We start from the raw sequence: 27,641 nt of genomic DNA, 5'->3' as shown, positions 1-27,641 counted from the left end.
GATGAGTAAAACAAGGTTGTTCACTATCGGCATATCTATTTATTATGGCCATCGAAATGTTACCTATTTAAATCAGATCCAACAATAATATCAAGGGGTTAGAAATCCAGGGCTTAATAACAAAGGTGTCATTGTACGCTGATGATTCATGTTTTCTTTTAAATCCATAATCTGGATCCCTCCACAGCCTCATAGAGAATCTAGATACTTTTCCTAACCTCTCTGGATTACAACAAAATTGTTGTGCTATATTACATATTGGATCACAAAAAAATACAACATTTACATTACCGTGCAGTTTACCAATAAAATGATGTGATGGTGATGTGGACATACTCGGTATACATATCCCAAAATAAGTAAATGATCTCACTCCAATACATTTTAATAGAAAGTTAGCGAAAATACATAAGATCTTGCTACCCTTAGCGACAATGCCTGTCTATTTGTGGAAAAATCACCCTGATTAAATCTTTAGTCATATCCCAGTTTACCTATCTGCTTATGGTCTTGCCTACACCTTACCAAACAGTTAATTAAATTATATAAAAAAAAATATTCAATTTTCTTTGGAACTGCAAATCAGACAAAATTAAACGGCCTATTTATAGAATTAATATGAATTCGGACGGCACAAATTATTAAATATTAAAATTAAAGCATTAGACCTCTCACTAAATGCTTCAGTCATACAAAAGTTATACTTAAATCTGAACTGGTTCTCTAGCAAATTAATAAGAATGTCTCACCCCATGTTCAAGAATGGCCTTTTTCCCTTTATTCAGATTACAACCTCTCACTTTCAGTTATTTGAAAAGGAAATAATCTCCCAAATATCGCTATTTTTACAACAAGCCATAGAAAGTTGTTTGCAATTTCAATTTAATCCACCAGAAAAAAAACTGAACAAATAATACAACAAATACTGTGGTTAAACTCAAATATACTAATAGATTTAAATATATATATTTTTTAATGTTTAAAAAAGGTATCATCTTTGTAAATGATATCATAAATAGGACTGGTGGAGTTATGTCACACATGCAGCTAACACAAATATATGGAAATATCTAATCTACCCAAAACTGCAACTAATTGCAGCATTACCACAAAAATGGAATAGGAAAGTGGAAGGGGGAAAAAGTAGGGAACCTGTCTGTCAGCCCTGCATTACAGACCATAATTGGTTAAAGAAAATTGAGAAAAATAAAAAAGAATACCAGTTTCATTTAAGGACCAAAATTGACAGCTGTGCCATATAGATTACAAAATTGTTGGGAAGAGATTTTCAACGTACCGATTTCATGGCACATGGTTTATGAACTGATACGCAAAACAACGCCTGATTCAAAACTTTTAATTTTTCAAATGAATATCCAAAATTCTTGCAACCAATAGAATGTTATATATATGGGGGATACAACCTTCCCAGCTCTGCAGATTTTTATGCGAAGAGACAGAATCATTAGATCATCTGTTTTGGTACTGTCCATATGCAACTTGTTTGTGGTCACAGGTCCAGGAATGCTGAAGAATTGCAACATTTACCTGGAGCTAACTCTGCAGATAGCTCTACAGGGTGATTTGAAAAGTCATAGTCAATCGATCAATAATATAATAATACTTTGAGAAAAATATATATTTTATGAGAATAGAAAGGTTCAGAACTTTTGTGAAACATCACAGCACAGTTGACAAATGGCAAATAGAATTCCAATATGGATGGTGTTAAATTCAATGTGGGGGCCTCCCGGGTGGCGCAGTGGTCTAGGGCACTGCATCGCAGTGCTAACTGCGCCACCAGAGTCTCTGGGTTCGCGCCCAGGCTCTGTCGCAGCCGGCCGCGACCGGGAGGTCCGTGGGGCGACGCACAATTGGGCTAGCGTCGTCCGGGTTAGGGAGGGTTTGGCCGGTAGGGATATCCTTGTCTCATCGCACTCCAGCGACTCCTGTGGCGGGCCGGGCGCAGTGCGCGCTAACCAAGGGGGCCAGGTACACGGTGTTTCCTCCGACACATTGGTGCGGCTGGCTTCCGGGTTGGAGGCGCGCTGTGTTAAGAAGCAGTGCGGCTTGGTTGGGTTGTGCTTCGGAGGACGCATGGCTTTCGACCTTCGTCTCTCCCGAGCCCGTACGGGAGTTGTAGCGATGAGACAAGATAGTAATTACTAGCGATTGGATACCACAAAAAGGGGGGAGAAAATGGGATACAATTTTTTTTTTTTATTAAAAAAATAATTTCAATGTGGATGGTGTTAAATTCAATGTGAATGTTGTTAAATCCAATGTGGATGGTGGTAAATTCAATGTGGATGGTGTTAAATTCAATGTGGATGGTGTTAAATTCAATGTGGATGGTGTTAAATTCAATGTGGATGGTGTTAAATCCAATGTGGATGGTGTTAAATTCAATGTGGATGGTGTTAAATTCAATGTGGATGGTGTTAAATCCAATGTGGATGGTGTTAAATCCAATGTGGATGGTGTTAAATCCAATGTGGATGGTGTTAAATTCAATGTGGATGGTGTTAAATTCAATGTGGATGGTGTTAAATCCAATGTGGATGGTGTTAAATCCAATGTGGATGGTGTTAAATCCAATGTGGATGGTGTTAAATCCAATGTGGATGGTGTTAAATTCAATGTGGATGGTGTTAAATTCAATGTGGATGGTGTTAAATTCAATGTGAATGTTGTTAAATCCAATGTGGATGGTGTTAAATTCAATGTGGATGGTGTTAAATTCAATGTGGATGGTGTTAAATCCAATGTGGATGATGTTAAATCCAATGTGGATGGTGTTAAATCCAATGTGGATGGCGTTAAATCCAATGTGGATGGCGTTAAATCCAATGTGGATGGTGTTAAATCCAATGTGGATGGTGTTAAATCCAATGTGGATGGTGTTAAATCCAATGTGGATGGTGTTAAATCCAATGTGGATGGTGTTAAATCCAATGTGGATGGTGTTAAATCCAATGTGGATGGTGTTAGGAAATAGATGGGGTTGAATGGAGCCGAAGGTTGGGAATAATAACAACTAATGTAAAACATACTGTGTCCTTAAAAAGTATCAAGGTTCAGCACATTTGTGAAATAAATAGATGGGAGAAGTTGAGGTTAGATGAAGGACCGGAGTAAAAACAAACAAAATATAACTATTGTAAAATAGACTGTGCCCGTAAAGTTTATAGTATGTATAAACTGGAAGTAGAAGCCTAAGCATTGTGTTCACTATTTTACACCAATTAGGGGAGGGGTGGTAGGGTTAGAAAGTAATAAAGGAACATATATTTAAAAAAAGATCTATATATATGTATGTATTTGCAAAAAAATATATGGGGGATTGGAAGTGATGCAGACAATTACATTGATGGAAGCTACAATATATCTGCAATATTAAAAATGATCTACCCCCTATACATAAAAAAAGTATTCATGTTTATCTGTGCCTCTCTACTATATATATACAGTGGGGAGAACAAGTATTTGATACACTGCTGATTTTGCAGGTTCTCCTACTTACAAAGCATGTAGAGGTCTGTAATTTTTATCATAGGTACACTTCAACTGTGAGAGACGGAATCTAAAACAAAAATCCATAAAATCACATTGAATGATTTTTAAGTAATTAATTTGCATTTTATTGCATGACATAAGTATTTGATCACCTACCAACCAGTAAGAATTCCGGCTCTCACAGACCTGTTAGTTTTTCTTTAAGAAGCCCTCCTGTTCTCCACTCATTACCTGTATTAACTGCACCTGTTTGAACTTGTTACCTGTATAAAAGACACCTGTCCACACACTCAATCAAACAGACTCCAACCTCTCCACAATGGCCAAGACCAGAGAGCTGTGTAAGGACATCAGGGATAAAATTGTAGACCTGCACAAGGCTGGGATGGGCTACAGGACAATAGGCAAGCAGCTTGGTGAGAAGGCAACAACTGTTGGCGCAATTATTAGAAAATGGAAGATGTTCAAGATGACGGTCAATCACCCTCGGTCTGGGGCTCCATGCAAGATCTCACCTCGTGGGGCATCAATGATCATGAGGAAGGTGAGGGATCAGCCCAGAACTACACGGCAGGACCTGGTCAATGACCTGAAGAGAGCTGGGACCACAGTCTCAAAGAAAACCATTAGTAACACACTACGCCGTCATAGATTAAAACCCTGCAGCGCACGCAAGGTCCCCCTGCTCAAGCCAGCGCATGTCCAGGCCCGTCTGAAGTTTGCCAATGACCATCTGGATGATCCAGAGGAGGAATGGGAGAAGGTCATGTGGTCTGATGAGACAAAAATAGAGCTTTTTGGTCTAAACTCCACTCGCCGTGTTTGGAGGAAGAAGAAGGATGAGTACAACCCCAAGAACACCATCCCAACCGTGAAGCATGGAGGTGGAAACATCATTCTTTGGGGATGCTTTTCTGCAAAGGGGACAGGACGACTGCACCGTATTGAGGGGAGGATGGATGGGGCCATGTATCGTGAGATATTGGCCAACAACCTCCTTCCCTCAGTAAGAGCATTGAAGATGGGTCGTGGCTGGGTCTTCCAGCATGACAATGACCCGAAACACACAGCCAGGGCAACTAAGGAGTGGCTCCGTAAGAAGCATCTAAAGGTCCTGGAGTGGCCTAGCCAGTCTCCAGACCTGAACCCAATAGAACATCTTTGGAGGGAGCTGAAAGTCCGTATTGCACAGCGACAGCCCCGAAACCTGAAGGATCTGGAGAAGGTCTGTATGGAGGAGTGGGCCAAAATCCCTGCTGCAGTGTGTGCAAACCTGGTCAAGAACTACAGGAAACGTATGATCTCTGTTAATTGCAAACAAATGTTTCTGTACCAAATATTAAGTTCTGCTTTTCTGATGTATCAAATACTTATGTCATGCCATAAAATGCAAATTAATTACTTAAAAATCATACAATGTGATTTTCTGGATTTTTGTTTTAGATTCCGTCTCTCACAGTTGAAGTGTACCTATGATAAAAATTACAGACCTCTACATGCTTTGTAAGTAGGAAAACCTGCAAAATTGGCCGTGTATCAAATACTTGTTCTCCCCACTGTATATATATATATATATATATATATATATATATATATATATATATATATATATATATATATATAAAAGAAAATATATATATATACACAGTATATACTTCATTGGAATAATGAAATACAGTGGAGTCACTGCAGTGGCTATGCAGTGGCTGCCCAGAGGGGGTTATAGCTAGCCTGTGAAGAAATCCCATCTGGCCAGAAACAAAATGGTATTCCATTGTCTCTTTGAAACTTCCCAAACAATAATCATAAGAACACTGTATAGGGTCAAATCCAAGAATGCAATCCGTAGAGATGGAAAATGGAATATACTGATAAGACTGTAGGATGAGATGGTGGATGTCATGATGGGGTTAGTGCTTTGCCTTTCCATCTGAATTGGAGCCACACAGCACTGCTGTGAAAGAGATGAGAAGATAAATAAGCGGAATCACTTCCTGGGATGGAGGCAATACCTAAACAATAAGTCACTCAAGAAATGATGACGGGGCATTTAATGCAGGGATAATGGAACGCTCACGAAGATGCAATTATGTCGACTCGTGGGAAGTAAAGTTATTATCGTAGCAGATTTTCAATACAGACCTAACCCATCTCAGGACTGAGTAGCAGAGAGGACCCACAGTAGGCCTTTTCACCCTGCATTGTTCTTGGCCCTGGGTTAGACTGGCCTTGGGCTAGCTTAGCCTGTGTTCACACAAGCATTAGTTAACCCTGGGCTATGCTTTAGCCCTGGGCTAAGGATTCACACTTGTATTCCAAAGCCCTGGGCTAACGGACAAACACAACACCTGACCAACATTCTATCTCTGCCACGAGACCAACATTCTATCTCTGACAGGCGACCAACATTCTATCTCTGACAGGCGACCAACATTCTATCTCTGACAGGCGACCAACATTCTATCTCTGCCACGCGACCAACATTCTAACGCTGACAGGCGACCAACATTCTATCTCTTACATGCGACCAACATTCTATCTCTTACATGCGACCAACATTCTATCTCTGCCACGCGACCAACATTCTATCTCTGACAGGCGACCAACATTCTATCTCTGACAGGCGACCAACATTCTATCTCTGACAGGCGACCAACATTCTATCTCTGACAGGCGACCAACATTCTATCTCTGACAGGCGACCAACATTCTATCTCTGACATGCGACCAACATTCTATCTCTTACATGCGACCAACATTCTATCTCTGACAGGCGACCAACATTCTATCTCTTACATGCGACCAACATTCTATCTCTGACAGGCGACCAACATTCTATCTCTTACATGCGACCAACATTCTATCTCTGACAGGCGACCAACATTCTATCTCTGACAGGCGACCAACATTCTATCTCTGCCACGCGACCAACATTCTAACGCTGACAGGCGACCAACATTCTATCTCTTACATGCGACCAACATTCTATCTCTTACATGCGACCAACATTCTATCTCTGCCACGCGACCAACATTCTATCTCTGACAGGCGACCAACATTCTATCTCTGACAGGCGACCAACATTCTATCTCTGACAGGCGACCAACATTCTATCTCTGACAGGCGACCAACATTCTATCTCTGACATGCGACCAACATTCTATCTCTTACATGCGACCAACATTCTATCTCTGACAGGCGACCAACATTCTATCTCTTACATGCGACCAACATTCTATCTCTGACAGGCGACCAACATTCTATCTCTTACATGCGACCAACATTCTATCTCTGACAGGCGACCAACATTCTATCTCTGCCACGCGACCAACATTCTAACGCTGACAGGCGACCAACATTCTATCTCTTACATGCGACCAACATTCTATCTCTGCCACGCGACCAACATTCTATCTCTTACACGCGACCAACATTCTATCTCTTACATGCGACCAACATTCTATCTCTTACATGCGACCAACATTCTATCTCTGACAGGCGACCAACATTCTATCTCTGCCACGCGACCAACATTCTAAAGCTGACAGGCGACCAACATTCTATCTCTTACATGCGACCAACAATCTATGTCTTACAGGCGACCAACATTCTATCTCTGACAGGCGACCAACATTCTATCTCTGACAGGCGACTAACATTCTATCTCTGCCACGCGACCAACATTCTATCTCTTACATGCGACCAACATTCTATCTCTTACATGCGACCAACATTCTATCTCTTACATGCGACCAACATTATATCTCTTACATGCGACCAACATTCTATCTCTGACAGGCGACCAACATTCTATCGCTGACAGGCGACCAACATTCTATCTCTGCCACGCGACCAACATTCTATCTCTTACATGCGACCAACATTCTATCTCTGCCACGCGACCAACATTCTATCTCTGACAGGCGACCAACATTCTATCTTGCATACGACCAACATTCTATCTCTTACATGCAACCAACATTCTATCTCTTACATGCGACCAACATTCTATCTCTGCCACGCGACCAACATTCTATCTCTGCCACACGACCAACATTCTATCTCTGACAGGCGACCAACATTCTATCTCTTACACGCGACCAACATTCTATCTCTTACATGTGACCAACATTCTATCTCTTACATGTGACCAACATTCTATCTCTGCCACGCGACCAACATTCTATCTCTTACATGCGACCAACATTCTATCTCTTACATGCGACCAACATTCTATCTCTTACATGTGACCAACATTCTATCTCTGCCACGCGACCAACATTCTATCTCTTACATGCGACCAACATTCTATCTCTTACATATGACCAACATTCTATCTCTGCCACGCGACCAACATTCTATCTCTTACATGCAACCAACATTCTATACCTTACATGTGACCAACATTGATTGCCTCTTGCTTCTAGCCCACCATTTGATTGCCTCTTGCTTCTAGCCCAGCATTTGATTTCCTCTTGCTTCTAGCCTAGCATTTGATATCCTCTTGATTCTAGCCTAGCATTTGATTTCCAACAGTGATGGTTTGTTTAAAGCTTGCGTCCTGCCTATCCGACCTCTAAAACAATGTTTCACATTTGAAATTAAATCTCGCCCCTGTACAGAGAATGCTGTGCACGAATGAGAAATCAACTTTACTGATCCAGGTGAAATCATGCAACAAGTATTATCATGGATATATCCAAATAAATGTCAATAGGTATGAAAACAGAGGAAAACAGAGGAGAATTTGCTGCCTTTCCAGGTGCAGTTTGTTGCTTGGCTAAGTGAGAAGAAGTTAGCCAGCATGCAAAGTAATCATTTTTTGTTAAGCATAGCAACCAACCGATTAAAGTATTTAGTTTTTTGTCCTCAGATGGAAGGATGAATACATGCAGAACACATTACTGTTATCATGAGCATATGTAAATTAAGTGACAGTACAGCTTTGGTGATTGGACAGTGAGCATTCTAAGGATTGTTCTTGACCGTCTTTCGCACAGGCTATTTTGGTACCGTGTTTTTTGGGCATCCCGTTTGGGCAAGCTCAGGAGCAGGGCCAGATAGCCCTGGGCTAAGGTTGGTGCTAGCCCACTTTAGAATGTGCAAGTGTGAACACTCGCTTAGACCCGGGCTAAAATCTGCCCTAGCCCAAGGCTAAGGAGGCTCTTATCCCTGGGCTAAGGTGTGAATGTGCCGAGTGACTAGTAGGGACAGGGGATACCAATATTGAGTGTCACACATACAACATATGTTTAAAAAATCTCAAAAACATATATTAGTAGAGTGATCTAAAAATAAAATAAAATACATAATTTAATTACTTCAGTTGTGGCAGGTCGGAAAAGATAAAGATATATATATGTACAGTGAGCACCATAATTCATTGGACAGTGACCATGTTTTGGTTATTTTGGTTCTGTACTCTAGCACTTTGAGTTTGAAAGGATACAATGACAATGAGGGTGAAGTGCAGACTGTCAGCTTTAATTTGAGGGTATTTTCATACATATCAGATGAACCGTTTAGAAATGACAGCACCTTTTGTACATGGTCCCCCCATTTTAAGGTACGACAAGTATTTGTTGAATTGGCTTCACAGATGTGTGTCGTTAGGCAGGTGTATTAATTTGTGTCGTTAGTGAATGCAGGAGAGTTGTTGATGAATAGTATTGATTCTAGACTCTGCTATTGCCTTTGGAGGTTGTTGTTGGGTTGTGACAACATGAGGAAGACAGCAGTGTCGATGCAGATGAAGTTGGCCGTCATAAGTCTCAGAAATGAAAATCAATCAATCAGGAACATTACAAAAACCCTGGGCAGCCCAAGTCAACAGTTTGGTTCATCATTAACAAGAAAAGAACAACCGGTGAGCTCAATTATGTCAAAAGACCCGGTGGACTGAGGAAGACCACTGTAGTGGATGACCGGAGAATACTCTCTATGGTGAAGAAAACCTCCCTGACAACAGCCCAACAGATCAAAAACACTCTCCTGGATGCATTTGTAGATGTGTCAAAGTCTACCATACGTAGAAGACTACACCAGCAGGACTACAGAGGGTACACTACAATATGCAAACCACTGATAAGCCTGAAGAACAGAAAGGCGAGATTACAGTTTGCTAAAAAGCACCTAAAAGAGCTCCAAGAGTTCTGGAAAAAAAGTATTGTGGACAGATGAGACAAAGATTAACATGTACCAGAGTGATGGAAAGAGAAAAGTGTGGAGAAAAAAAAGAAATTTCCATGATCCAAAGCATACCACCTCATCCGTGAAACATGGTGGAGGGGGTGTTATGGCTTGGGCCTGTATGGCTGCCAGGGGAACAGGCTCACTTGTCTTCATCGATGATGTGACTGCAGACAGAAGTAGAACAATGAATTCTGAAGTCTACAGAAATATTTTATCTGCCACGACCCATCTTCAATGCTCTTACTGAGGGAAGGAGGTTGTTGGCCAAGATCTCGCGATACATGGCCCCATCCATCCTCCCCTCAATACGGTGCAGTCGTCCTGTCCCCTTTGCAGAAAAGCATCCCCAAAGAATGATGTTTCCACCTCCATGCTTCACGGTTGGGATGGTGTTTTGGGGTTGTACTCATCCTTCTTCTTCCTCCAAACACGGCGAGTGGAGTTTAGACCAAAAAGCTCTATTTTTGCCTCATCAGACCACATGACCTTCTCCCATTCCTCCTCTGGATCATCCAGATGGTCGTTGGCAAACTTCAGACGGGCCTGGACATGCGCTGGCTTGAGCAGGGGGACCTTGCGTGCGCTGCAGGATTTTAATCCATGACGGCGTAGAGTGTTACTAATGGGTTTCTTTGAGACTGTGGTCCCAGCTCTCTTCAGGTCATTGACCAGGTCCTGCCATGTAGTTCTGGGCTGATCCCTTACCTTCCTCATGATCATTGATGCCCCACGAGGTGAGATCTTGCATGGAGCCCCAGACCGAGGGTGATTGACCGTCATCTTGAACTTCTTCCATTTTCTAATAATTGCGCCAACAGTTGTTGCCTTCTCACCAAGCTGCTTGCCTATTGTCCTGTAGCCCATCCCAGCCTTGTGCAGGTCTACAATTTTATCCCTGATGTCCTTACACAGCTCTCTGGTCTTGGCCATTGTGGAGAGGTTGGAGTCTGTTTGATTGAGTGTGTAGACAGGTGTCTTTTATACAGGTAACGAGTTCAAACAGGTGCAGTTAATACAGGTAATGAGTGGAGAACAGGAGGGCTTCTTAAAGAAAAACTAACAGGTCTATGAGAGCTGGAATTCTTACTGGTTGGTAGGTGATCAAATACTTATGTCATGCAATAAAATGCTAATTAATTACTTAAAAATCATAATGTGATTTTCTGGATTTTTGTTTTAGATTCCGTCTCTCACAGTTGAAGTGTACCTATGATAAAAATTACAGACCTCTACATGCTTTGTAAGTAGGAAAACCTGCAAAATCGGCAGTGTATCAAATACTTGTTCTCCCCACTGTATATCGTCAAAACATACAGTATAAACATACATTCACACATTACGGATACAAATGCTGACAAGGTACTGTTCATACAACAAATGTAATTCACAGAAATCTATTTCATTAATTACAGGTAGACTCAGCGATATGGTGTAGATGCAGAAAGTAAACAGCATAGTGGGTCAATTTCCATAACAACTAAGAGCACAACAAGTATAAATGACTGAAATTACCCTGCTGGACTACTATAACTGTGAAATGATTGACACTCTTTACTGACTCTTCAGTAACTATGGAAAATATAAGCCATCAGCACTCACATGGGCTTGCTTACACAGTGAGAATCAACCCATGGCATTTGAGTGACTGGGACTAAAGCCTCTCCATCCAATTAAGCTAGGGTATCCCCTTGGAGAAATCTATCCAATGGCAGCAAAAAGCAACAGAGGCTTTTCTGTCAGAGCTTGCAGGCAGCAGAAATAGATCTCCGTTTGTGTTTTCCAGTTGTTTTGGTCACACTAAACTCCCTCTGCACACACACACACATAGGCACACACACACACAGCGCCATGTTGTGTGGCCGGTGGAACGGGGAAAATAATGGCTCCCAAAGCAATTATCAATAATTATCCTCAGCTTGGCTTCTTAGGCATGGTGACAGCTGCCACTGGGATCCATCAGGCCTCCTCTGCAGACTGCCTGAAGTGGTGTTGTGTAATATAATGTATGTGCTCAGGGTGGACACACTCACAAACAACTTCAATGATCACAGCAGCATTGTGATTATCAATGCAGACTGTGACCTATATTGTACTCAAGAAGAAGTGTTGCAGAAGTAACCCTACTAAATTCTTAAAGCCCTAACTGTGTGTGTGTATGTCTGTGCATGTTTTTCTGTGTACATGTGTGTGTGTGTGTGTAGCCGGTGTGAAATGGCTAGCTAGTTAGAGGTGTGAGCTAGCAACTTTTCATTCGGGGATGTCTCTCGTTCTGAGACCTTGAAGTAGTTGATTCCCTTGCTCTGTGGCTTTTGTGGCACGATAGGTAACGATACTTTGAAGGTGACTTGTTTAGAGGGTCCTTGATTCACGCCGAAGTTGGGGAAAGGAGAGGGATGGAAGCAATACTGTTATATTGATGATGTTGACTCGGATCACTTGCTGCGGCAGAGGTCAAAAAGGGGACGAGTGTAACCGGTGTGAGATGGCTAACTAGTTAGCGGTGAGTGCTAGTAGCGTTTCAATCAGTGACGTAACTTGCACAGAGTCCTTGAAGTAGTTGATATCCTTGCTCTGCAAGGGCCGCAGATTTTGTGGAGCGATAGGTAATAGAGGTATTTACCAGCTCTACGCTCCAGACCTCCAGTGCGCATCCACGGCCCAGTATATCCTGCGCCGGCTCTACGCACTATGCCTCCAGTGCGCCTTCATAGCCCAGTGCGTCCTGTGCCAGCTCTCCACACCCACCGAGCTAAAGTGGGTATCCAGCCAGGACGCATTGTGGCAGCTCCACGTACCAGGCTTCCAGTTCGTCTCCTCAGTCCGGTGAGACCTGTTCCGGGTCCACTTACAAAGCCTCCAGTGATGATACATGGCACGAAGCCTCCAGTGATGATCCATGGCACGAAGCCTCCAGTGATGATCCATGGCACGAAGCCTCCAGTGATGATCCATGGCAGGAAGCCTCCAGTGATGATCCATGGCAGGAAGCCTCCAGAGATGATCCATGGCACGAAGCCTACAGCGACGGTCCCCTGTCCGGAGCCTGCAGCGACGGTCCCCAGTCCGGAGCCTGCAGCGACGGTCCCCAGTCCGGAGCCTCCAGCGACGGTTCCCTGTCCGGAGCCTCCAGCGACGGTTCCCTGTCCGGAGCCTCCGGTGATGATCGGTGGTCTGGTTCCGCCGGCGATGATCTGCGGCCCAGTTCCTCCAGTGAAGGTCCATGCACCAGGGCCGCCACCTAAGCGGAGGGATCTGCGGGCGTAGTGGGGTCTACGTCCCGCACCGGAGCCGCCGTCGTGAAGGGATGCCCACTCGGACCCTCCCCTTTAGAGTCAGGTTTTGCGGCCGGAGTCCGCACCTTTGTGGGGGGGTACTGTCACGCCCTGGCCATAGAGAGGTTTTGATTCTCTATTTTGGTTAGGCCAGGGTGTGACTAGGGTGGGCATTCTAGTTTCTTTATTTCTATTTCTTTGTTTTTGGCCGAGTGTGGTTCCCAATCAGAGGCAGCTGTCTATCGTTGTCTCTGATTGGGAATCATACTAAGGCAGCCTTTTTCCCACCTGTGTTTGTGGGTAGTTATTTTCTGGTTAGTCTCTGTTACCTGACAGAACTGTTCGTTTTCGTTTTGTTACTTTTTTCAAGTGTTACTTTGATAAATAAAATCATGAACACTTTCCACGCTGCGCTTTGGCCCACTCCTTCCGACAACAGGCGCTACAGTCGTGGGATAGACTTAGTCTATTCTTCAAACAATCATCTTTATTCAATATCGATTAATTATGTGCACGTGTGCATGTGTGTATGCATGTCTGTGCCCACACAAAACAGAGAGCAGGTGGGTCTGTTCTTTCTTCCATTTGAATGATTTTCTCTACCACAGCAAGTGTTTATCCCCTCGCTCTCCCACACGTATTTCTCCGCCGGTTGGACACAGAGTCCCGCTGCTGGCATTAAGACAGAAGGAAGGATTACAGAGGAGCTCTGCCTCCCCATACAACCGCTGCACTCTCAACAAAACCGCACAACTCTCCAGAACATTGCAGCAAAAAACCTACGCACTGGCTGTCGGCATTAAATAACTAATCCTTTTGGATGAAAACCAAACACCTCACAGAAGCTCGCAGAGGAACAAACGGGGCAAAATGGGTCCCTTTAAGATGGAGAAAATACAGAGTTGTCCTCTTCTGATGGAGACATAGAAACGGTTGTTAATCTTGAGTATTATGTTGTGTCCCATTGGTGTCCATATCTTCTCTCCAATTTGGGGGATTCCCCCAAGGATACCCAGCAATGACATACTGTATCTCCTTAGAACAGCAATGATAAGGCTGATTAAATGTATTCAGATTAATGTGGAGTATCTTTGCAAGACAAATTAGACATAGCCAGTGATGAACACGTGTTAGGCAAGACACATCTAACTGTGTGTGTGTGTGTCTGTGCGTGCATGCGTGCGCTCAAATATGTGTGCACTCTCTCTCTCTCTCTGACTGCTCTGGACCACTGACACAAAGACACCAGCTTCACATGACTGTTCCAGGAGTCAAACAACAACACTGAGTAGAACAAGTAATATGGATGGTTCCAGACATGATACTGCAGAGGGATCTATTGTGTACTGCTGGTTACACTAATGCAGTAGCATTCAGACTCTTTAACACAGAGGTACAATTTTATTTACAATAATGTTAAAAAATATAAATATTTCATTGTTTCAAATTGTCCTCAAATGATAGAGAATGGAGAAAAATGGTCTATATTCCCTGGCTGTGACGAGTGAAATGATCCAGCACAATTACGTCCATGTAATAAATAATTTCTGTTTGTCAAGAGAGTCATTCGTATTTGTACCCTCAGATGTAATACCCATTAACCTTGTGCTAGTGCCTCATTCAGCTGGCTCCTCTAGCAGCTAATAACATCATGTTATCCTCCTACTCTCTTAGAAAAGATAGGATGGAATAGCCTGTACTGTCAGTCTCGCACATCTAGTGCCCACACACAGACACATGCACGCACACGAAGGCACGCAGGCAAGCGCACGCACGCACGCACATATACACACGCACACATGTTTGTTTTACTATCCTTGTGGGGACCAAACAATTAATTCCCATTCAAAATCCTATTTTCCCTAACCCTAACCTTAAACCCAAACCCTAACCCCTAAGCCTAAAATAGCCCTTTTCCTTGTTTTAACATCCTTGTGAGGACTTCTGGTCCCCCACAAGGATAGTAAAATCAAAAACACACATGCACAAACACACAACATGATGTTCTCTTAGAAAAGAAAGGAATGAGTCTCCTCAGACAAACAAACTGTTGTCAAATCTATTCTTATTGGATTATGCAAGGCTTTATCTCAGTCATTGTTGTGTAGGAGTTATTGCATCATTATAATAAGAGCACAATCCTAACCCTGCACTTCTCTTTCTGTGAAAATTGATTTTCTTTGTCTGAGCAAACAGCCCAAAACGCTGTAGAAGCAAATAGATATGTACATTATATGATTTTAGAGTTTTACAGTAATCCCAGTTTCCATCTAAAAATACTGTACAATGAGTTCTTCTGTCTTATAAAATGACAGTCTTTTGAAGCAATACATTTTATTTTAAAGGGACAGAGAAGGTTTTATTGCAATCAGTTGCGGATTGCTTTAACAGCCATGCGATTAAATGTCCTGCAGGAGAGGAGTTAGTGTGCTTTACTTTCTCAGTCCCTTCTCCTCAAAGAGACAGAAAAACAACCGAAGCAGAGTGTATCAATCTTAGAACTGCCCATGAAATTCGACGGGATTCCTCCGCTCAAATCCTGGCGGATGTAGTTTCACGGACAGGGCGGGATTCTAACATCATACATCTCCTTTCTCCTCCCTTCTCTGTCTAACTCTGATTAAGATGGCATATCACCTTTTATCGGCAACAAGACAGGTGTAATAAAACATGGATCCTCCCCTACTACATGGTCCACTGTATTGTTTTTACCCCACATTGTTGATTGATTTATTTGGTCTACATGGAAAACACAGGACACAGCTGGGCACAGTTAGGCTATAGCAGATTCAAAATGGCTGCCGTCAGTTATGCTTCTACATACTGCCCATATTGCTCCTCTCAGTATCAGCTGTAACAATTTCCCAATTCACAACCAGAGATCTTATCCTCCAGTCCCGCCAGAGGAAGCCTTACTGAGACTCATAAGGCAAGGCTACCCGTGGTGGCTGTGTCAGAGAGGTACCTCCTTCTCACACCATGGATCTGGGCAGCTGGAGCTGTGTTCACAACAGAAGCCAGGAAACAGCCCATATGAAGAACAGAGAAAAATTCTTGCTGCTGAAAAGATACAGCGAAAGAGTGTAGTTTACTGTAACATATCAAGCAATAAGTCCCCAGTGTAGCGGTAGTAGACTATTCATTTACTTCGATGTTGAAAGCAGCAATGATTGGTCAACTTCGATTCAGCAGCACCCGGTTTAGGGTAAAGGGATAAGGGCTTGAAATTCCCCCTGCTGTTTTTCTATTCACTTGAAGAGATAATTGTGCAGAATTGAAAAAGTTGTAATTTACGTTTTTCTGTGAAAATGAAACAAATTGTTCTGGCAAGGCATATGCAGTAGGGACACAATACTTTTGAAAACCTTTGGCTGTAGCTGGGTAGCAAGACAAAAGGCATGTTAAAATCTTCAACATATTTCCGCGCACAACACAACACAGACTCAAACTTAAATTATATCCAAACACCGGAATTGACCTGACCTTCAACCAACTTTTTCGAGGTCTGTGCTCAATAACAAAAAGTATCTTAAAATTCTTGTTTTTCTGCTTCATGCATTTAATGGCAGACCGTCTTGACCTTGGTCAGCTCCTGCACCCCCAGGGGGTTATAGATTTGATTTGATGTGGTCAGGGTCAAAATCCACCGTAATCCTTGAGAAAGAATGCCTGCTGACTTTCAATAACCAGGAGGCTGCAGGAGCTGGAGCCTTTCCTCCCCCTTGTCTTAAGGGCACCCAGGGCTTAGTCTGAGAGAAATCATAAACCCCAGGGAACCTGCATGCTTCTACAGTATGTGTCCAATACTCCTCACTCAGCCACGCCAACACAAACAACAATCATCAGTCCAGCCTCGTACCACCTCATTCCACCCAAACACTTCCTTTCCAAATACTTTCTTCTTCAGAAGCGAAAGCCTTTAAATGATTTCTCAACCTTTGTTTTTCCTCTAGAGGACTTTGTTTTCGTACCAGTAAGGTTAAGGCCCGCAGGGATTGGCCCTGCTGTAGGTGTGTGAGGTAAGTGGATTCCAAACACCTGTGCTCTGCTCGGTGCTACTAACCTGTATTGTGTGGTTTCACTGCCATAGGTTCACTCACAGGGCGCCACCCATCAATCACAGCCTGCACATCTCTGACCACCACACCAGAGGGAATGGTTAACCTGGAGAACACACAGGACACACACACACATTCTGATCAGTTTACACATGGCAACACACTCCAATCAGCTCTAACACAGAAATTCTATGTACACTTTGTAAATAGCTACAGAAATTCTGAGAATCTGATGGATATGGAATTACTGTACATGCAGTGGTCAAATAAGTCCCTTGTACAGTACGGTTAGGATTTATTGCATAATGAGTTCCGGCTTCCAATAATACAGCTCTAGCCCTGCAGCGTACACACTGTTTGGGGAACGCATAAGAGCCATCCATCTATGTAACACCACTGCGATAGACATCCTCAACGTAAGTCCTCATCATCTAATGCTTTGTATTCGATGGCTTTGATATAGATTGTCAGAGCAGCAGTACTAGAAACTCAGATTCCTCTTATAACCAAGTGGAATCTGAATCTGAATATGACGAATGCCCTGCAAAGGGAATATTGTTTGAAAGCCGTATCCATAGGACAGTCATACGGGATGCAGGGGAGGGGATCCGAGTGCCAAAGAGAGATATAATAAATATGACTAATGCATACTGAGTATGGTGATGTAAGACAGGAAATAGCTGTCTTATTGATTATAATAAGTAAAGAGGTACAAAACAATAAAACCAAAGAACTACATTTACGTCATGTAGCAAACACTCTTATCCAGAGCAATTTACAGTGGTGAGTGTATACATTTTCATACTTTTTTCCCACTGGTCCGCCGTGGGGATCGAAACCACCACCCTGGCGTTGCAAGCACCATGCTCTACCAACTGAGCTACACTACATAAACTGTCCATTCATCTTCCTGCGTTTAGACCAAAGAATGGGATGCGTGAGATAACGAGCTGCAGTACTTCCAGTCTTTGGGTTATCGTCAGTGGATATGGATGTATCAGGATTGGGCGAAGGCAGTGCTTAAACTGCTTTGTGTCGAGTGCTTCACGTGTGTGCCCACACAGATCGGAACTCTCAATTTCTAATGAGTATAGACCAAGAAGTTAATCACGCAGCTGACCAAATTACGCAAGATTTTACTTCTGGGCTAACCAAGATTAGCTATCCATAACAAAAGTAATTTGTTACACTAGCTCCAGACACCTCACTGAAAGACTGACTGGGTTAACTTGACAGACAGACTGACTGGGTTAGCTTGACAGACAGACTGACTGGGTTACCTTGACATACAGACTGACTGACTGGGTTAGCTTGACAGACAGACAGTCTAACTGGGTTAGCTTGACAGACAGACAGACTGACTGGGTTAGCTTGACAGACAGAAAAACTGACTGGGTTAGCTTGACAGACAGACAGACTGACTGGGTTAGCTTGACAGACAGACAGACTGACTGGGTTAGCTTGACAGACAGACATACTGACTGGGTTAGCTTGATAGACAACTGACTGGGTTAGCTTGACAGACACATGGACAGGGTTAGCTTGACAGACAGACTGACTGGGTTAGCTTGACAGACAACTGACTGGGTTAGCTTGACAGACAGACTGACTGGGTTAGCTTGACAGACAACTGACTGGGTTAGCTTGACAGACAGACAGACTGACTGGGTTAGCTTGACAGACAACTGACTGGGTTAGCTTGACAGACAGACTGACTGGGTTAGCTTGACAGACAACTGACTGGGTTAGCTTGACAGACAGACTGACTCGGTTAGCTTGACAAACAGACAGACTGACTGACTGGGTTAGCTTGACAGACAGACTGACTAGGTTAGCTTGACAGTCAACTGACTGGGTTTGCTTGACAGACAGACTGACTGGGTTAGCTTGACAGACAGACAGACAGACTGGGTTAGCTTGACAGACACATGGACAGGGTTAGCTTGACAGACAGACTGACTGGGTTAGCTTGACAGACACATGGACAAATAAGTGTGAAAACATTGGAGCCCATTGTAGAAGTGTAGGACTTTCAACTAGATTTAAGATAATTCACTCTGACAGAAAATTATTGCAATAAGATATTTCCTATAATTACAACCTAGTGCACCTGCCACACTCATTAGCTCTGTGATACGGGTGAAGAATTCAGCTGCATTTATGTAAATTGAGAGCTTGATGAAGTTATAATGAATTGGATAGCACTGGATTATAAGGCTTTTTGGAGTAGAGTCACTGTATCTTCTTTAATTGTGTACCTCCCTATTCTTGCAAAACGTTAAGTTCAAAAGATACATGAGTGATAAACATGTAAACTGCACAGAGACGTGTTTCCGCTTTTGACGAATCACTTTGCAAAAAACTCGAACATGTAAAGTACTCAAAACCAAGAAAATTTGAGGGAGTAAATGTTTGCTTTAAAAAATTACATTGATCTTTCAAATCAACTTTAGGCCTAACCTTTTTCCATATTGATCTCTATTTATCTAACACTTGAATGTTCCATAAACTGCAACAAAGAGCAGTATGTACGGAGGCTTTCGATTCATTCACCCCCTAAAACCCTCCACTGCTCATCAACACACTTATTTTATCTGAATAAATATGCAGAACATTCCTTGAACACTCGGTCCAAGGTGGCTTAGCAGTTCAGACGTCTTTTTCCGTATTGTCGTGTCGTGTCCTGTATATATATATATTTACACCTTTTCTTCGCATATCTTTTATTTATTTTATTATCCAAGAACTCAACTACAAAAGCTTTCCTGCAAAAGCTTTCCTGCAACCCGCTTCACCAATTACAAAAAGTATTACTTACCTCAATCTGAAAATCCATCGTGGAAGCTAGCCAGGGGCTAATTCAGAAGCTAGCCTGAAAGCTAACCAGAAGCTACTCCGATAGCTAGCCAGAAGCTAATCTGTAGCTGCCCCGAAATTAGCCGGTTTGCTGGCTAGCGTTGGTGTTTCAGCTGCCCTCGTTTTGTGGTCATCAGCTATTCCTTTAGCTCGATAATCTACCGGCACTTTTGTGCAACGCGACTCGGACCGGAGCATTCCGGGACTTTTTTTATTTTTCTCTCAGTTTCCCCGGATTCCAGCCGCAGGCTCTGGACACCTGCACCTTGATTTCGCAGCTAGCTAGCTGCATACCGTGTGACTATTGGCTTACGTCGACCCCGGAGCAAACTCAAATCATGCTGGAGCTAGCCAGCTAAGGAGTTCCATCACCATCCGGACCCGTTTCTTTTGTTGCTGCTGCAGATACGGAACCCCACCGGGCCTTCACGACTGACTGCCGCGACTGACTGCCGACGTTATCTGCCCGAGGGATTTATCCAACCGGCACCTCCGTCCCGACGTTACCTGAACGCTCATCTGAGGCCCGCTAATCGTTAGCTGTCTTATCGGCTGCTATCTGAACAAAACCCCACTACACGGAACCTACCGACGGAAACGCACGAGGTATCTACAAACAGACCTCCATCCTATGCTGCTACCGATAGCCATATACCTGGCCAGCTGTCTGGATCGCCACGACCCCAACCAACCTCTACTCACTGGACCCTTATTGATCACTCGATTAAGCATGCCTCTCCTTAATGTAAATATGCCTTGTCCATTGCTGTTCTGGTTAGTGTTTATTGGCTTATTTCACTGTAGAGATTCTAGCCCTGCTCTCTATACCATATCCAACCTCTCAGTTCCACCACCCACATATGCGATGACATCACCTGGTTTCAATGATGTTTCTAGAGACAAGATCTCTCTCATCATCACTCAATACCTAGGTTTACCTCCACTGTATTCACATCCTACCATACCTTTGTCTGTACATTATTCCTTTAAACTATTTTATCGCCCCCAGAAACTTCCTTTTACTCTCTACTCTAGTAGCTCTAGGCGACCAATTCTCATAGCTTTTAGCCGTACCCTTATCCTACTCCTCCTCTGTTCCTCTGGTGATGTAGAGGTGAATCCAGGCCCTGCAGTACCTGGCTCCACTCCTATTCCCCAGGCGCTCTCTTTTGATGACTTCTGTAACCGTAATAGCCTTGGCTTCATGCATGTTAACATTAGAAGCCTCCTCCCTAAGTTTGTTTTGTTCACTGCTTTAGCACACTCTGCCAACCCGGATGTCTTAGCCGTGTCTGAATCCTGGCTTAGAAAGACCACCAAAAATTCAGACATTTTCATCCCCAATTACAAGATTTTCAGACAAGATAGAACGGCCAAAGGGGGCGGTGTTGCAATCTACTGCAAAGACTGCCTGCAGAGTTCTGTTATACTATCCAGGTCTGTTCCCAAACAATTTGAACTTCTACTTTTAAAAATCCACCTCTCTAAAAACAAGTCTCTCACCGTTGCCGCCTGCTATAGACCACCCTCTGCCCCCAGCTGTGCTCTGGACACTATATGTGAACTGATTGCCCCCCATCTATCTTCAGAGCTCGTGCTGCTAGGCGACCTAAATTTGAACATGCTCAACACCCCAGCCACCCTACAATCTAAGCTTGATGCCCTCAATCTCACACAAATTATCAATGAACCTACCAGGTACCACCCCAATTCCGTAAACACGGGTACCCTCATAGATATCATCCTAACAAACTTGCCCTCCAAATACACCTCTGCTGTTTTCAACCAAGATCTCAGCGATCACTGCCTCATTGCCTGCATCCGTAATGGGTCAGCGGTCAAACGACCTCCACTCATCACTGTCAAACGCTCCCTGAAACACTTCAGCGAGCAGGCCTTTCTAATCGACCTGGCCGGGGTATCCTGGAAGGATATTGATCTCGTCCCGTCAGTAGAGGATGCCTGGTCATTTTTTAAAAATGCCTTCCTCACCATCTTGAATAAGCATGCCCCATTCAAGAAATTTAGAACCAGGAACAGATATAGCCCTTGGTTCTCTCCTGACCTGACTGCCCTTAACCAACAGAAAAACATCCTATGGCGTTCTGCATTAGCATCGAACAACCCCCGTGATATGCAACTTTTCAGGGAAGCCAGAAACCAATATACACAGGCAGTTAGAACAGCCAAGGCTATCTTTTTCAAGCAGAAATTTGCTTCCTGCAACACAAATTCAAAAAAGTTCTGGGACACCGTAAAGTCCATGGAGAATAAGAACACCTCCTCCCAGCTTCCAACCGCTCTGAAGATAGGAAACACTGTCACCACCGACAAATCCACTATAATTGAGAATTTCAATAAGCATTTTTCTACGGCTGGCCATGCTTTCCACCTGGCTACCCCTACCCCGGACAACAGCACTGCCCTCCCCTCTGCTACTCGCCCAAGCCTTCCCCATTTCTCTTTCTCCCAAATACAGTCAGCTGATGTTCTTAATGAGCTGCAAAATCTGGACCCTTACAAATCAGCCGGGCTAGATAATCTGGACCCTTTCTTTCTAAAACTATCTGCTGAAATTGTTGCCACCCCTATTACTAGCCTCTTCAACCTCTCTTTCGTGTCGTCTGAGATCCCCAAAGATTGGAAAGCAGCTGCGGTTATCCCCCTCTTCAAAGGGGGGGACACCCTTGACCCTAACTGCTACAGACCTATATCTATCCTACCCTGCCTTTCTAAGGTCTTCGAAAGCCAAGTCAACAAACAGATTACCGACCATTTCGAATCACACCACACCTTCTCCGCTATGCAATCTGGTTTCAGAGCTGGTCATGGGTGCACCTCAGCCACGCTCAAGGTCATAAACGATATCGTAACCGCCATCGATAGGAAACAATACAGTGCAGCCGTATTCATTGACCTGGCCAAGGCTTTTGACTCTGTCAATCACCACATCCTCATTGGCAGACTCGACAGCCTTGGCTTCTCTAATGATTGCCTCGCCTGGTTCACCAACTACTTCTCTGATCGAGTTCAGTGTGTCAAATCGGAGGGTCTGTTGTCCGGGCCTCTGGCAGTCTCTATGGGGGTGCCACAGGGTTCAATTCTTGGACCGACTCTCTTCTCTGTTTACATCAATGATGTCGCTCTTGCTGCTGGTGATTCTCTGATCCACCTCTACGCAGACGACACTATTCTGTATACTTCTGGCCCTTCTTTTGACACTGTGTTAACAACCCTCCAGGCGAGCTTCAATGCCATACAACTCTCCTTCCGTGGCCTCCAACTGCTCTTAAATACAAGTAAAACCAAATGCATGCTCTTCAACCGATCGCTGCCTGCTCCTGCCCGCCTGTCCAACATCATTACTTTGGACGGCTCTGACTTAGAATATGTGGACCACTACAAATACCTACAGTGGGGAGAACAAGTATTTGATACACTGCCGATTTTGCAGGTTTTCCTACTTACAAAGCATGTAGAGGTCTGTAATTTTTATCATAGGTACACTTCAACTATGAGAGACGGAATCTAAAACAAAAATCCAGAAAATCACATTGTATGATTTTTAAGTAATTAATTTGCATTTTATTGCATGACATAAGTATTTGATACATCAGAAAAGCAGAACTTAATATTTGGTACAGAAACTTTTGTTTGCAATTACAGAGATCATACGTTTCCTGTAGTTCTTGACTAGGTTTGCACACACTGCAGCATGGATTTTGGCCCACTCCTCCCTACAGATCTTCTCCAGATCCTTCAGGTTTCGGGGCTGTCGCTGGGCAATACGGACTTTCAGCTCCCTCCAAAGATTTTCTATTGGGTTCAGGTCTGGAGACTGGCTAGGCCACTCCAGGACCTTGAGATGCTTCTTACGGAGCCACTCCTTAGTTGCCATGGCTGTGTGCTTCGTGTCGTTGTCATGCTGGAAGACCCAGCCACGACCCATCTTCAATGCTCTTACTGAGGGAAGGAGGTTGTTGGCCAAGATCTCGCGATACATGGCCCCATCCATCCTCCCCTCAATACGGTGCAGTCGTCCTGTCCCCTTTGCAGAAAAGCATCCCCAAAGAATGATGTTTCCACCTCCATGCTTCACGGTTGGGATGGTGTTCTTGGGGTTGTACTCATACTTCTTCTTCCTCCAAACACGGCGAGTGGAGTTAGACCAAAAAGCTCTATTTTTGTCTCATCAGACCACATGACCTTCTCCCATTCCTCCTCTGGATCATCCAGATGGTCATTGGCAAACTTCAGACAGGCCTGGACATGCACTGGCTTAAGCAGGGGGACCTTGCGTGCGCTGCAGGATTTTAATCCATGACGGCGTAGTGTGTTACTAATGGTTTTCTTTGAGACTGTGGTCCCAGCTCTCTTCAGGTCATTGACCAGGTCCTGCCGTGTAGTTCTGGGCTGATCCCTCACCTTCCTCATGATCATTGATGCCCCACGAGGTGAAATCTTGCATGGAGCCCCAGACCGAGGGTGATTGACCGTCATCTTGAACTTCTTCCATTTTCTAATAATTGCGCCAACAGTTGTTTCCTTCTCACCAAGCTGCTTGCCTATTGTCCTGTAGCCCATCCCAGCCTTGTGCAGGTCTACAATTTTATCCCTGATGTCCTTACACAGCTCTCTGGTCTTGGCCATTGTGGAGAGGTTGGAATCTGTTTGATTGTGTGTGGACAGGTGTCTTTTATACAGGTAACGAGTTCAAACAGGTGCAGTTAATACAGGTAATGAGAGGAGAACAGGAGGGCTTCTTAAAGAAAAACTAACAGGTCTGTGAGAGCCGGAATTCTTACTGGTTGGTAGGTGATCAAATACTTATGTCATGCAATAAAATGCAAATTAATTATTTAAAAATCATACAATGTGATTTTCTGGATTTTTGTTTTAGATTCCGTCTCTCACAGTTGAAGTGTACCTATGATAAAAATTACAGACCTCTACATGCTTTGTAAGTAGGAAAACCTGCAAAATCGGCAGTGTATCAAATACTTGTTCTCCCCACTGTAGGTGTCTGGTTAGACTGTAAACTCTCCTTCCAGACCCACATCAAACATCTCCAATCCAAAGTCAAATCTAGAATTGGCTTCCTATTCCGCAACAAAGCATCCTTTACTCATGCTGCCAAACATACCCTTGTAAAACTGACCATCCTACCAATCCTCGACTTCGGTGATGTCATTTACAAAATAGCCTCCAAAACCCTACTCAATAAATTGGATGCAGTCTATCACAGTGCCATCCGTTTTGTCACCAAAGCCCCATATACTACCCACCACTGCGACCTGTACACTCTCGTTGGCTGGCCCTCGCTTCATACTCGTCGCCAAACCCACTGGTTCCAGGTCATCTACAAGACCCTGCTAGGTAAAGTCCCCCCTTATCTCAGCTCGCTGGTCACCATAGCAGCACCTACCTGTAGCACGCGCTCCAGCAGGTATATCTCTCTAGTCACCCCCAAAACCAATTCTTCCTTTGGACGCCTCTCCTTCCAGTTCTCTGCTGCCAATGACTGGAACGAACTACAAAAATCTCTGAAACTGGAAACACCTATCTCCCTCACTAGCTTTAAGCACCAGCTGTCAGAGCAGCTCATAGATTACTGCACCTGTACATAACCCATCTACAATTTAGCCCAAACAACTACCTCTTTACCTACTGTATTTATTTATTAATTTATTTTGCTCCTTTGCACCCCATTATTTCTGTCTCTACTTTGCACTTTCTTCCACTGCAAACCAACCATTCCAGTGTTTTTTTAGTTTTTATTTTACTTGCTGTGTTGTACTCACTTCGCCTCCATGGCCTTTTTATATTTTTATTTATTTATACATATATTTGTTTGCCTTCACCTCCCTTATCTCACCTCACTTGCTCACATTGTATATAGACTTATTTTTTTTCACTGTATTATTGACTATATGTTTGTTTTACTCCATGTGTAACTATGTGTTGTTGTATGTGTCGAACTGCTTTGCTTTATCTTGGCCAGGTCGCAATTGTAAATGAGAACGTGTTCTCAATTTGCCTACCTGGTTAAATAAAGGTTAAATAAATAAAATAAAAAACACAGTTAGTTTTCAACTAATGACACAAGCCAATGACCGCATTCCTCTTTAGCCCATCTTGAAAGGAGGATTCTGCTTTCCCATTAGTGACTAATGTGCCATAATATTGACTGCTTTTGCGATGGGCCATCATGCAAGACAAAAAAGTGCAAAGCAGAATCTTAAGCACATGGAGGGAACCTGATGTGAGTTTCTGCCTCCTAGCAGCCACATCTGGTAGGTATTTCTCACTTTATCCAGAGCCAAATACTTTGACTTACACATGCTGAGATCTAAATGATCTTGAACCTATTCCATGGCGAGAAATGGAGATAGATGGAGAGATAGAGAGAACTCTGTTAGTAATTAGTCAGGTGGCGAAATAGAATTTGCTGCCAAGTGAATTAGACCACGTCTACTGTGCTGCATCTCATTCTTTAAAAAAATGACCAGAAACTAGAGCTTTGCTTCAGAATGCTTAGCTACAACATAGATTGATTTAGAAATCACTGCTAACGTGTAATATCCACAGGTGACACTTTGATACAGGTGTAGGATCTTAATTTGACCAGTTTCTCACAGCAGGAAAATAATCCTGCAGCAACAGGAAATGTGAATTATTATGTGGATAATAATTAACCCCCTAGATTTGAAATCAAATTAGCATAACAACAAAAATCGACATAAAAATCCATCAGTTTAAGCTAGAGATATGTTTTTTTTTCAATGGATGCGGTGAAAGATGACAGAGCTATAGCGGTGTTTGTCAGACAATGAGACATTCACGAAAATTGCTCTTCTCACAAAATCGTCTGTACCGTCCTAACAGTTTGGCCTACAAACTGTTTTGCTTCAGACTCGTCTGAAGGTCCCCTGGGACCAGTTCAAAAATGTTTACTGTACATACGTCCATACCAGTCAAAAGTTTGGACACACCTACTCATTCCAGGGTTTTTCTTTATTTTTACTATTGTAGAATAATAGTGAATACATCAAAACTATGGAATCATGGAATACTATGGAACTATGGAATCAAAAATGGAATCATGTAGTAACCAAAAAAGTGTTTAACAATTACAAATATATTTGATATTTGAGATTCTTCAAAAGTAACCACCCTTTGCCTTGATGACAGCTTTGCTAGCTAGGTAAACAATGAACCATAATCCCAACTCATGACGTTACTACCCTGCATGAATCTGCAGGTAGCTAACCAACCAGGTTCAATGTTAGCTAGCTAACATTAGGCTATAGCTAGCCAAGTAAATGGCTCTGAGATATGAATAATAAGATCATACATGTAACGTTAGCTAGAGAGCCAGCCAGTGAACGTTAGTTAGCTAGGTAAACAATGAACTATAATCCCAACTCATTACATTACTACCCTGCATGAAGCTGCAGGTTGCTAACCAACCAGGTTCAATGTTAGCTAGCTAACATTAAGCTATAGCTAGCCAAGCAAATGGCTCTTTCTGTCAAAATTAGAAACGTGTAATATCTGAAAATGTAGCTAGCTAGACCATCTTACCTGTATACATGGATGGACACATCTCCTGTTGGATGCCATGGTTGCCCTTAGTTTGAAGATGTAATCCAGAGACAGGTGGTTTCTCCATTTCCTTAGCAATCATACTCAAAATCCACTGATTTAAAAACTCGTTCCTCCAAAAGGGGAGAGCAACACTTGTGCA

General features: G+C 43.2%; 1 protein-coding gene across 1 annotated transcript in view; it reads right to left on the bottom strand.

The window, feature by feature from the left end:
- The window catches only part of LOC139582602 (leucine-rich repeat and fibronectin type-III domain-containing protein 2-like), a 136,218-nt gene that overhangs the window by 40,196 nt on the left and 68,381 nt on the right, over nucleotides 1–27,641 (bottom strand). The window contains exon 2 of the mRNA XM_071412743.1: nucleotides 17,044–17,144. The gene's annotated coding sequence lies outside the window, so the exon portion shown is untranslated. The remainder of the gene's footprint in view (nucleotides 1–17,043; nucleotides 17,145–27,641) is intronic.

Source organism: Salvelinus alpinus, chromosome 8, assembly GCF_045679555.1.
Source record: "Salvelinus alpinus chromosome 8, SLU_Salpinus.1, whole genome shotgun sequence".
NCBI classification, from domain to species: Eukaryota; Metazoa; Chordata; class Actinopteri; order Salmoniformes; family Salmonidae; genus Salvelinus; species Salvelinus alpinus.
Note: the sequence above shows the minus strand (reverse complement) of the source record. Positions and strands in the feature narration are given on the sequence as shown.